Here is a 12,445-nt window from a genome sequence, read left to right as displayed (position 1 = left end):
CGATGTCCCCAGCCCTGCCTGGAGAGACGCGTGGCTGGCTTGGTGACCTGGGGACGGCCCAGGAAGTGATGCCCCCGTCGCTGCTGCCACGGCCGCAGCCAGGACTGCTGCTCAGCCCGGCCCGCAGAGATGCGTGGCCGGCTCAGCTGCCTGGGGACGGCCCAGGAAGCAATGCCCTCCTGCCGCCGCCCCAACCGGGGCTGCTGCCCGGCCCAGCCTGGCGAGACGCATAGCCAGCTCGGCGGCCCGGCGATGGCCCAGGGAGCGATGCCCCCGCCGCCCCAGCCGGGACTGCTGCTCAGCCTGGCCCGCGGAGATGCGTGGCCAGCTCAGCTGCCCGGGAACGGCCAAGGAAGCAATACCCTCCTGCTGCCGCCCCAGCCGGGATTGCCACCCGGCCCGGCCTGGGGAGACGCATAGCCGGCTCAGCGGCCCGGGGACGGCCCAGGGAGCGATGCCCCCGCCGCCCCAGCCGGGAGTGAGGCTTGGGGGGGCAGCAGGAGGAAGAAGGGGGGAGGAGGAGGGGGAGGAGGAGGCTCTGGAGCCGCAGGAGATGGCTCAAAGAGCCGCATGTGGCTCCCGAACCGCGGGTTGCCGACCCGTGGACTTGCCGGAGGGCCGTGGGAGGGCCGCATTTACATAGAGCAGGGAGGGCTGTTCAAGGGCCGGATTAAACCGGAACGCGGGCCGCAAATGGCCCGCGGGCCGGACTTTGGACATGTCTGCCTTACGCCCACTGATGCTCTACCTGGTATCATCAACAATAGATCGTTCATACAGGCACTCAGAATCTTTCCTTATCAGTAGTACAAACATTCCAGCAACGTGAGTTTCCCCAATGTGATCTCACGAAAAGGCTAACTATGGTTGCATTACAGGCCCTCTATAATCAGAACTTATATTTGTGATATGTTCATAACATATAACATAAAATATGTAACAAAGATCCCTCTCGCAGTTACTGCTATTGAGCCATGTTCCACCTATTCTGTACCTTGACATTTGCTTTTTTTTGGCTAAGAGTAAAACCTATTTTTTTTTCTGCATTGGATTTCAATTTTTTAGATAGGGTCCCAGAGTTCAAATATATCGAGATTCTTCCGTATCTTGAGCTTGTCTTCTGGGTGTTGGCTATTTCTGCCAGCTTAGTGTCATCTCCAAATTTGATAAGTTCCCATTCTATTTCCTCATCTAAATTGTTTATGAAAATATTGAAGAATAGTGGGCATAAGATAGAGCCTTGCGGTACCCCACTGTTTATTGCGCTCTATATAAGTGTAGTTCCATTAAGGACTGTTGTGGAAAAACCCAATGAAAAAAACACAAAGCAATGCTTCTTACTTTTAGATTCGGAGGTTAACAATAACAATAATAATAATAAAATTGGAAGTGACCTTGGAGGTCATCTAGTCCAAACCCCTGCTCAGGCAGGAAACCCTATATACCATTTCAGACAATATTATTTCAGCAATAATTTGGGACATTGCAATGAGGTCCAGTGACATAGCAGTTCCAATAAGGACAGCTATAGGCCAATGGCAAATCAATCAGCCCCGATTCCAATCTCTTATACCCTTTCCTGTCCTAAGACCATAGACAGATGGTCAGCAATCTTAAAGTGTCTGCTGACTTTCTGCTGACCCTTTGCCGAACATAACTTTCCACATACTCGTGTATATTGGAACCCACATCCATCAGCTACTTTCAGTTCCAGTCCTTATGTTCTAAATATATTTGAAACAAGCAAGCTTAGCAAAAATCATATTGAATAAAGTATTGTTGCAAACTGCAAAATTAAGCATAGCACAGACTTTGTATACTGCCCTAGACAGGAAATATGGCTTTATTCCAATCTGGGACAGATAGATAACTCAGAGGAAGAAACAGAAAATATTGCTTTATTCTGGGAATCCTAAACAATGACTTACAGTTTTGTAGAAGTATGTCCAAAATATGTTTAGCGATATTAGATTGTTCCACAGGTAAATTGATGATGGACTTTCCCCTCTTCTCCTGCATAATCATCACATGTTGACATAGGATCTCCCAGCCGTGTGGCTGGAAGCCATGAGCTAGATGAACAAAGGCATTCCCAAGTGGCTTGTGTCCAGGAAGTCTCTCAAAGCCCTTTAGAAACTCCTCCCACTGACCCATTATTAACATACTGATATGTGCTCTCTAGTTAGGGTTACATAGAGCTATACGAGGTTACATAGAGCTATACGGTCCAGAATACTCCCCGCTTGGAAATTTATATTTCCACTACTAACTAGTGGAATAGCAAAAACATAGCATTAAGGCATGCAAAACTCATTGTGACTAAATAGGTAAAAACTTGGTATCAGACATGCATAACTATTAGTAAATATAAAACATGCACAATTATGCAAAAAAAAAAAACAAGCAAGTGTTACATCAAACAATGCATAAAGACAATACATAATTTGAGGTTAGATCTTCTTTGTTATTAATTCTGCTATTTCCACGGCAAGAAATGCACCGCAAAGTTCTAACCTGGGTATGGTGTGGCTTTGTAGTGGTGTCAGTTTTGCCTTTCCCATGACGAAACCAATGTTGCAACTCTCCCCGCTGTAGACTTTGATGTATCCTATGGCTGCGATAGCCTGCGTGGAGGCGTCTGAGAACATGTGCAACTCCCTTTTTGTTGCTTCGGCTAGTGAAGAGGGAACATACATGCGCTGAATGGATGCGTTTTGAAGGCAACTGAGGGACTTGCACCACTTTTCCCATTCCTGTTTGTATTCTGGCGGGAGCGGCTTGTCCCAATCTGTGGCGTGTTGGGAGAGTGCACGTAGCAGAAGCTTACCTTGGATTGTTATAGGTGCGGCGAAGCCTAAGGGGTCGAACAGACTGTTCACTGTAGAAAGGACACCTCTCCTCGTGAAGGCATTTTCTTTTGTCGGGGTGCTAAAGATAAAGACGTCCTTCTTCAGGTCCCAACATAAGCCGAGACTACGTTGGAAGTGAGGATTGTCTGTTTCAAAGTCGAGGTCTTTTAGGCCCTTTGCGTGGTTGTCAGGGTCGAAGGCTGCTAACACTTCTCCGCTGTTGGACGCAATTTTGTGCAACCTAAGGTTAGCTGCCGCTAACATTTGGCGTGTTCTTTTTATTAGGTCTATGGCTTCTTCGGGGGTGGGCACAGATTTTAATCTGTTGTCAACGTAAAAGTCCCGTTCTGCGAAGCGTTTGGCGTTGGCACCGTATTCGACTTCACCTATTCAGGCGGTGTGTTGTAAGCCGTAATTAGCAATTGCTGGGGAAGAGCCGTTACCAAAAACATGTACTCGCATTCTGTATTCAGTCACCTGTTGGTTATGCTTGTCATCGCTAAGCCACAGGAAACGCAGATAATTGCGGTGATCTTCCCTTACATAGAAGGAATAAAACATCTGCTGGATGTCTGCCATGACAGCCACAGCTTCTTTTCTGAAGCAGATGAGTACTCCCAGCAGACTGTTGGTGAAGTCAGGTCCTGTAAGAAGGACTTTATTTAGGGAGATACCTTGATGCTGTGCGCTGGCGTCGAAAACCACTCTGATCTGGTTTTTGTGGATGATACACCCCGAAGAATGGTAGGTACCAACACTCTTCTCCTTCCTTTAGTGGTGGGGCTGGCTCTGCATGTCCATTCTGGAACATCTTTTCCATAAATTCTACCATATGTGTCTTCATTTCAGCTTTCTTGTTCATGGTTCTTCGTAGGTTGTGGAGCTGAGAGAGAGCTTGCTCATGATTGTTAGGTAGGCGCTGCCTGGGTATACGGAAAGGTAGAGGAGCTACCCAACTTCCGGTTTCATCCTGCAGACATTCCTTGTCCATGAGCTCTAGGAATTCTTTGTCTTCTATCGACGGTCCTATGTCGTTATCGTCGTTGCTGGTACGGAACACCGACGATCCCACAATAGGCTTAACGGTCGAAAGCGTGAAATGTTCTTGGCATGGTTCTAGGTGGGAAGCTCTCCCATTAGTGAGAATTGAAGTTTTTAGGACGGTTGCTTGGATTGGAGTTTGCAACTTGTCGATACATGCCACTCCCGCGATGGCCCATCCGAGTTCCATTTTAATGCCTACTGGGGTGCCTCGTGGGCCTCTGATTCTTTCTTCGGTGCTGATGATTTCGAAGGCGTCTCGTCCCACCATGAGCAGAATCTCGGCTTCGGTATCTAAGGGAGGGATAAGATCGGCTATGTGCGCTAGATGAGGAAAGTTTCTTGCCATCTCTGGTGTTGAAATTTCTTTGCGCTTGTCCGGTAAGTTGTCCCATTCCAGCACTGGTGGCAACAGGAAATGAGAGCTCCCGTCTATCGATTCTATATGTAGTCCGGAGATTGTCCTCCCCACCGTGCTCATAGATGATATGATTGTTTGTACTGAGAACTCTGTTAGTTCGGTCGGGAGGTCAAAGAGATCGAAAAAGGCAGGTTTAGTTATTGTGGTGGAGCTTTGTACATTGAATATCACGTACATCTTCATAGCCTCTTCTGGTCTCCCATCTGGGTATACTTTAGCTAGAAAGATAGAGCATGAAGGAGGGCGTGGTGATCTGCCACATATTTGTATGCAGTTCACTTGGTCCATGATTGGGGGCCTTTTGGAGTTGTGTTGAGTGTTCGTCGTCGTGGGAGGGGTGGAAGTTGCTTGTCGTGTCTCCTCAGAGGGTTTTTTAGAGTCTAAATGCAAGGCTGTCGGGTGCCTGTCACTGTCACACAGGTGGCATTTCACCCTGACTGTACAATCTTTGGCCATGTGCTCCATAGAGTTGCAGCATTTGAAACATATCCTATTCTCTTTGAGTAGGGTCTTTCGGTCATTTAGTGATTTTTTCCTAAATTCTCTGCAATCGTTTAGAGAGTGTGAGGACTTGTTAATTGGACAAGTCAGGCCTTTTTTAGTTGGACGAGGGTTCGAATGAACACTTTTCGGTATTCGTTCGTCTGGAGACTTCTTTGGGCGAGGCGTGATGTCTGTTTTGTACACTGAAAAGATGGTTCTGTCCTTCGTGGCTTGGACAGGTCCCTTGACTACATCAGAGTGTTGACCGCTTCGCTTGGTCATTGGAGAGTGTGCTTCTCTGATGGAGAGGCATAGGGGGTCATTGTAGAGGTCAGCCTGGTCACTGATAAAGTCAGCGAGAAGCGTAAAGGGGGGAATTTTGTTTTGGTTGCTTTTCCTGTAAGCCCGAGAAAACTCGATCCATTGTTCACATATCAATTGTGGTAGTTTTTGGATGATAGGATTTTGTGTCCTGAACAGGTCAAGACAAGCTAATCCCGGCAAGGTAGGATCCTGTTGTGCTGTCTGTAGTTGAGTAATGAGCGACGAGAATGTCTTCAGCTCCTGACGTTCGTTGATTCTTATGTTGGGGAAACTGAGAGCGTGGTCTAGGAGCGAGGACTCCGTCACTGTAGGTTCACCGTAGTCCTTGTCAAGTGCGGCCCAAGTCTTTACAAGGCCGATGTCAGGATCACCCAGATGGGATGCGAAGATGTTGTTCACTGTGATTACGGATTTTGGGCCTAGTCAGGCTGTCAGTTGGACAAGTTCTTCATCTGGTCCAGCCTTTTCCTGGTTGATGGCGCGCTTGAAGATGTGCTTCCACAATAAGTAGTCTTTTCCAGGTTTGTCGGAGAATCTTCGTACTCCTCTGGCTGCCAAGTCCAACCTTCTTCCAACGTACATTGGGGAATGCATCGATTCCGTGTGTGGGCTGTAGCTTGGTAGAGGTGGTGCATCGCTTCTGGGAGCGGGAGTGTGCGCCATGGCTGGCTGGTGACTTCCTTCGGCGTATTGTTGGCTGAGGGTATTTTGCCATGTCATGTGCGTGGGACCTTGTTGACTTGGTCTGAACTCCTCTGCTCTGGCGTTGAGCTGAGGGGACCCGAGTTCTTGCGTGCTTACTTGTTGGAGGGTCTCTCGTCTTTCTGGTGGAGCGTAGCTGGCTCCCTGGTAGGCTGGCACAGCTGACGGTTGAGGTTCTCTTCTGTGGTTAGGTCTGGGGGCTGTTCCTCGGTAGACTGCTTCCTGTTGTCTCAATATTGACTCTTTTCTGGCAAGCTCATCCCGGAGCCATTGCACTTCCTGCTGTGTAACCGTTGTCGCAGCAGGTGGGCCCATACGGTTGCCATCAGTGGTATGGTTTGGTGGGTTCCGTGGGGCAGCAACGGTGGGAAGATCTCGTGGCACTGCCCGCTGTGTAGCCATTGCCGTTGCTGGTGGACCCATCTGGTTGCCATCAAGGGTATGGTTCAGTGGGTTCAATGGGGCAGCAATGATGGGAAGATCTCGTGGCCTAGTTGTCACGACATCAACCCTGTGGCTGACTGGCACATCTGGCCGTTGAGATTCTTCTGTTTGTCTACTCGGTCTTAGGGGGCTTGTGGCTGGCTGTGGTCTCACCTGTTCACGTTGAAACGCGCTTTGGTTGTCCACGTAGGCCTGTACGCGGCTATGCCGATCTTCATTTTCCAGTTGTTCCCTATTGGGCAGGAAGATGGTGTTCTGGAGTGTTTCCTGAAGGCCTTCTGCTCTAGCCATTTTGTCTGCCATATCTCGTTGGCTTTGAACAAATTCAAGCTCTTCTTGGGTGGCCTTTCTTTTGGCCTTCATTTTAGCTGCTATAGCCTTTCATTTGGCTTCCAGTTGAGCTGCTTCAGTTTCTCGCTCGTTCTTCATTTTGACTGCCTCAGTTTCTCACTCGTTCTTCATTCTGACTGCTTCAGCTTCTAGTTTGGCTTCTATTTCGGCCTCTTCGAGTTCTATAGCCGCCAGTTCCTTCTTTTTCTGCCGCTCCTCTTGAATCACATCGATGACTGCTTGCTCTGCTTGTGAAATTCGGGATGCTCAGCTGTGACGAGAAGATGCTTTCGAATGGCGGGAGGCGCCTGTGACATGCGATTGTTGGGACACGCTGGAATGTGCCTTGGATACATGGCAGAAAGATGAGGCTTTTTCAGACGCATGAGATGGAGCTGCATGCGACCGTTGGGATGGTGCATGTGAATGGCGGGAAATTTCAGACTTGGCCTCTCGACCAGTCTGTCTCTCATGCGAGGCTCGCGCTCTGGGGGGCTCTGTGACCTCTCTAGAAGCTTCTTGCGCTCCTTGTTTAGTAGCTTGAGGCTTTGCATCTCGCTATCGATAGTTGAATCTCCTAATTGCTCCTGAATGTCCTTGAGTTGCCGTTCGAAGTCCATCCATTGCGCGAAGGCGTCTTGCTTATCTCCTTCCACTGCATGTGCACGTTCGGGGGAGAGTTCCTCCTTTTGCTCTTGGTAGAATTTGTGCCATCTCTCCCAGCATCTTTCATGGCGCTTGTACACAGTGTCCCATTTCTCCAACAGGTTCGACCTCATGACTTCAGTAGGCTTTCTTTGTCGCCTCAGGTCATAATGGCTCTGAGACATCTTTGGCCTTGCTGAGGCTAGAGCTTCAGCCTCTGTGTTCAGGTCAAGGTTAGCTGTTTGCAGCATTTCTCTTTGGCCGGCTGGTTGGGGTGTCTCAACTAGGCTGGTTGGTTGAACCCCTTTATCTAAATCTGTGGGACACTCTGCCATGGCTAGGACAGGTTCAGTACACTTCCTAGCTATTTAGAAGCAAATTAGATGAACTTCTATTTTTGACCACTAGGGGTCACTGCTTGCAGATCAGCTGCTGGGGTGCTGTCTGTGGGTGGAGATGCCACTGGGTGCGTTCTCCTGCGTTTGTGGGTACTTCGGCGTAATTCACCCCTTCACCACTAGGGGTCACTTGCTGCGGGTCAGCTACCGGGGTGCTCTTCCTTTGATGTACACCCTTTGTCCACTAGAGGGCTTTCTCTGGGCGTGATTAAAGGCTTGAGTGTAGCTCCTCCTTTAACCACTAGGGGGCGTCTGAAGAAAGGCTAGCCAAATTCTTCCTATTACCACGTTACTGCTAGTGGCCACTGAGAGAATGTAGAGCTACAAAACTCCCACCTGGTCGTTAAGTTGCAGGCTGGAACACTTGGTCAGCTTGTGATAATAAGCAAGGATAATTGGCTCTGCTTGTTCTTCTCCTTAATTCCCTCAAACTGGAACAACTTGGTCTTCAGCTTGAGTGAGTGAATACTTTGGTGAAGTTCACTCTGTGCCCTTTAGGGGGTGTTGGTAGCCTGGGATAAATTTAAGTAACTTGCATTTTAACTAACATTCACTCTGTGTAGTCAGTGATGCGTGCAGTGAAGTACCTTCTTTCCCTCTATGGGGTACTCTTAGCTTGGCTTGGTATGAGCCTGCTATGTGCTGAATTAATTATCAAGTTGATGTAATCCACATTTAATTGCTAGAAGATTGCTGAAGGAAAAAACAAATTGACCACCAGGGGATGCTACTGCATTGCTATTAGGGTTGGTTCTGTCTCTGAAACCAGATGCCTTCTTATTCCATTGACATTCTTGGCAGTCCAAGGGGAGGGGGTGGTTTAGCATTTCCACCGGTGCTGTGTCTGTGAGAGGAGCTTAATTGTTTAATTGCTTTCCTTAGTGACGAGGAATTTGGCCTGGTTGCTACGGTATCAAATGGCTCTATTGTTTGTGTTGGGTCCAGAAAAGAGCATCAAACAAGCCAACAGAAATTTGCTAAAGTTAGCAAGAAACCCTTTTCATCCTGCTATGTTTATTTAAAGGGTCATTCTCACTCATTCCAAGACATCTGAGACAAACTGAGTTGAATTCACAGACAATCCTTTGAAACCATCCCCTCATTGCCTCAAGAAGGTGGCTGAAGCAGGCTAAGCTTTTCCTGAGATAGACAGCACAATATCTCTTTGACTAAACGTTGGTTTGTAAACATCCTAAGGCAAATTTAGCAGAAGCATCCAAACAAGTACTAGGCACTTTATAATCTTTACTTTAAAACGTTGGCTAGCATGCAGTGATGACTTGCAGAGTTAACAGCGAATTAACAAAACAATCCTAATCACACCTTCTTTTAAACGCTGTCTGCCAAGCAGATACACTGACTTTACTGTTGCAGGCAATGAAATCAGCCACATCAAGTTACTTTTACATGCAAGAGAATCTTTGCTTTACTTCTTTAAACTGTTGCAGATCAGAGGAAAATTAATCCCATCAATTTACTATACTGCCCTAGACAGGAAATATGGCTTTATTCCAATCCGGGACAGATAGATAACTCAGAGGAAGAAACAGAAAATATTGCTTTATTCTGGGAATCCTAAACAATGACTTACAGTTTTGTAGAAGTACGTCCAAAATATGTTTAGCGATATTAGATTGTTCCACAGGTAAATTGATGATGGACTTTCCCCTCTTCTCCTGCATAATCATCACACGTTGACATAGGATCTCCCAGCCGTGTGGCTGGAAGCCATGAGCTAGATGAACAAAGGCATTCCCAAGTGGCTTGTGTCCAGGAAGTCTCTCAAAGCCCTTTAGAAACTCCTCCCACTGACCCATTATTAACATACTGATACGTGCTCTCTAGTTAGGGTTACATAGAGCTATACGAGGTTACATAGAGCTATACGGTCCAGAATACTTTGGTTCAATACTTTTTCCATGAGGCCTGATTTAGTTCACCTGGGCCTAAACCTTGTGTAGAAGAACAATTGCCAATATTTTCATTTTCCACAATTCCGACTTCTTGTCCATAAGGACAGCACAAATCATAAGCAAGAAGATGAGATTGGAGGGACTCTGGGGTGAAGGGTCTACAGTCGTTCCATAGGGGCATATAAGGAAAGTATTTTATTGGGAAACACATACAACCTCAGTAGGCTTAAGACTCATGATAAAAGAGTACAGAGCTTTATATAAATTGAGACAAATGCCAATAAACAACAACAAAACTACAGTCCATACAGCAGGCATGAGGCATTTTTCGGTGCAGGTCGTTTCCTTCATGCGCCTCTGGACTTCCATTGTGTTGGAAAAGGTGGTGTGAAATTTTTCAGTTGTCTTGAGTAAGGCGGATCGGAGTTCACTTCTTTTTGGTGCTGTCTGGGCCGGATTGCATGCTGGTGGGGAACAGAGGTTACTAGCATTGCTTCCATGTTGGGCAAAGTTTCAGTCTTTGCCTCATTGTGGTCATTTGGCTGGGGTCTGTGACTTCCTCATCTGGGGGCTGGTCTTCTTCTTGTGCCATATCCGTTATCGGACGTTGGCGATCATGTTGGCGATCCTGTTTTTATCAGTAGCCACACGAAAAAGTGCTGCTGAGTTTGTCCAAACCAGTCCCTTAGATTTTGAAGCCATGATGTTGTTCTTCTGCCTGGACCTCATTTGCCTTCAATCTTTCCCTGGAGGATTAAATGGAGTATGCCGTATTTTTCTGGGAGTTGCATCACATGTCCGAAATATTCAAACTTTCATTTTTTAATTGTTTTGATGATTTTCCTTGGCTTTCCAAGGCGGCTTATCACCTCATTTCTAGTCTTGTCAACCCAGCTTATACGTAACAGCTGTCCGTAAATCCACATTTTCAATCTTAGGCTTATGTCATGACTGCAGAAGACGTTTTTCATTTTGAAGAATGCTGTTTGGGCTTTCTCTATCCTTGTCTTTACTTCAGTGGTCATGTTCCAGTTTCCAGTTAACTAGAACCGAGGTGCGTGATCCTTTCAACTTTTTCTAATGGTATTCCTTCCAGATTTATTTGTGGTAAATTAATGGGTTGTTTGTTGATGACCATGATCTTGGGGGCTGGTACTTTCTTGCAATGCAAAACATGTATCCAGAAGCCAGATCTTGATACGTCACAGCGTTGTTGTTCAACAAAATTTGGAACGGTCCCTTTCAACGAGGAACCAAGCAATTCTTTAGCCAAAATACTTTCGTCAGAACCAGATCACCAATCTTCAAGGCGTAACAAAGATGTAGTGGTTCCTTGCAGAAAACCACCACAACTTAGGAATTATAGTTTTTTTAGACTCAGAAGCTACATGGGTAAAGTGTACCAATGTGAAAGGAGACAAATTAATAAAAAAGTTCTACGATAAATATCCTCACAAGCCTTGAAGAAATACTTAACCTGCTTTTTGTTTCCCCTACGGGAAACTTTCTTTTTGAGAGGGGCCGGCTGTCAACTCTACAAATGAGCATGGCTACAGCCAAGTTCCTTCTCATTCTAGGTTGCCTCATAGAATGGAGGGAGGGGATTGCCCAGGTGCTTCCTTAATCAAAATAATCCTTTCTCCAGTGGGAACCAACGTCATTAGCTGCTTCCGAAACTGCAGGCTGGGCATTGCGTAAAAAACCTGCAGAAAAGATGTACTGGGGAATGTAGTTGCTTGCATAATTTTATGGATGGGATTTTTTAACTTTGTATTGGGGAATTGTTACGTGTGTATCCAGACTTGGTTTCACTTTTGATTGTGCCAATACTTTATAACTAATAAACATGTGTTTTGAGGAATTTGCAAGCCTCGGAGTTCTGGTTTATTCATCTCTATCTGTCAGAACCATGACATACAGTTTATTGGTGTGTGTATTTATATTTCTCTCTGTATGCATATATCTACAATTGTATAATCTATCCCCATCACTTCCAGGCATATTTAATAATAACAACAACAACAATAACAACTTTATTGTTACTTTGAATGTACACCAATTGGCATACATCAAAATGATATTTCGTTGCATACAGCTCTCAAAGGGTCACCACCTCCAATATACGTTTTTTGTACGTGGCCAGCTCAAGTTTCGGATCATCCATTTTAGTCTCTAGGAAGTGAACGATGGCAAACAGAACAGATGGAAACGGAGCTCCATGTGGATTAGCCCTCAAATTAGCTTGTATTCCTGCATGACAACCTCGCCTCCGTTCCTTTTTCTGATCCTGTCTCTTCCACCTTTTCCTTAAAGAGGCCTTGCTTCTTTTCACCCCTGGAGCACGCTACCGCCGCCACCAACTCCTCCAAAAGCCTCTTTTTCTTCCTCTGGGCCTGCTGACAGCCTCATACACTTCCTTTGCTCCAGGGTTCCCTGCAGCCGGACCCATCGCTTTGCCCGGAATGTATTCCAGGACAGATCTGCTGGTCCTGCGCGACTCCCCCCTCGCGCATGCCTGGCCCAGTACCATCTCAAGGGCCTGCCTCGATGAAGGGGTGTGGAACCCCGAGAGGTGGTATGCAGCAGATAGGAAAAAAACGAAATTAAGGACTTTTTTAGAGGGGTGTTTTAATAAATTTTTAGGGGGTATGGGGGCGGTTAGGGGAGGCAGGGGGGATGTCTCCCTGAGGCCAAGGCCGGCCATGTCTGAGGGACGCGGCATTGGAATGGTGAGGGGGGAGGTTGGGGGGCTAAGAGAGGGTGGTGTGATCAGTACGGTCAGTGGGAGGGGCAGATATGGCGGGAGCAGAGGACCATATCGGGTTTTGGGAGCACGCACACGCTGCTTACAAGCTTGTGGGTGCTCCGGTCCTCAGGACTCTACTCGGTCCCCAG

This window comes from Protobothrops mucrosquamatus, unplaced genomic scaffold (assembly GCF_001527695.2).
Source record: "Protobothrops mucrosquamatus isolate PMUCROS unplaced genomic scaffold, P.Mucros_1.0 scaffold2585, whole genome shotgun sequence".
Taxonomy (NCBI): Eukaryota; Metazoa; Chordata; class Lepidosauria; order Squamata; family Viperidae; genus Protobothrops; species Protobothrops mucrosquamatus.
Note: the sequence above shows the minus strand (reverse complement) of the source record.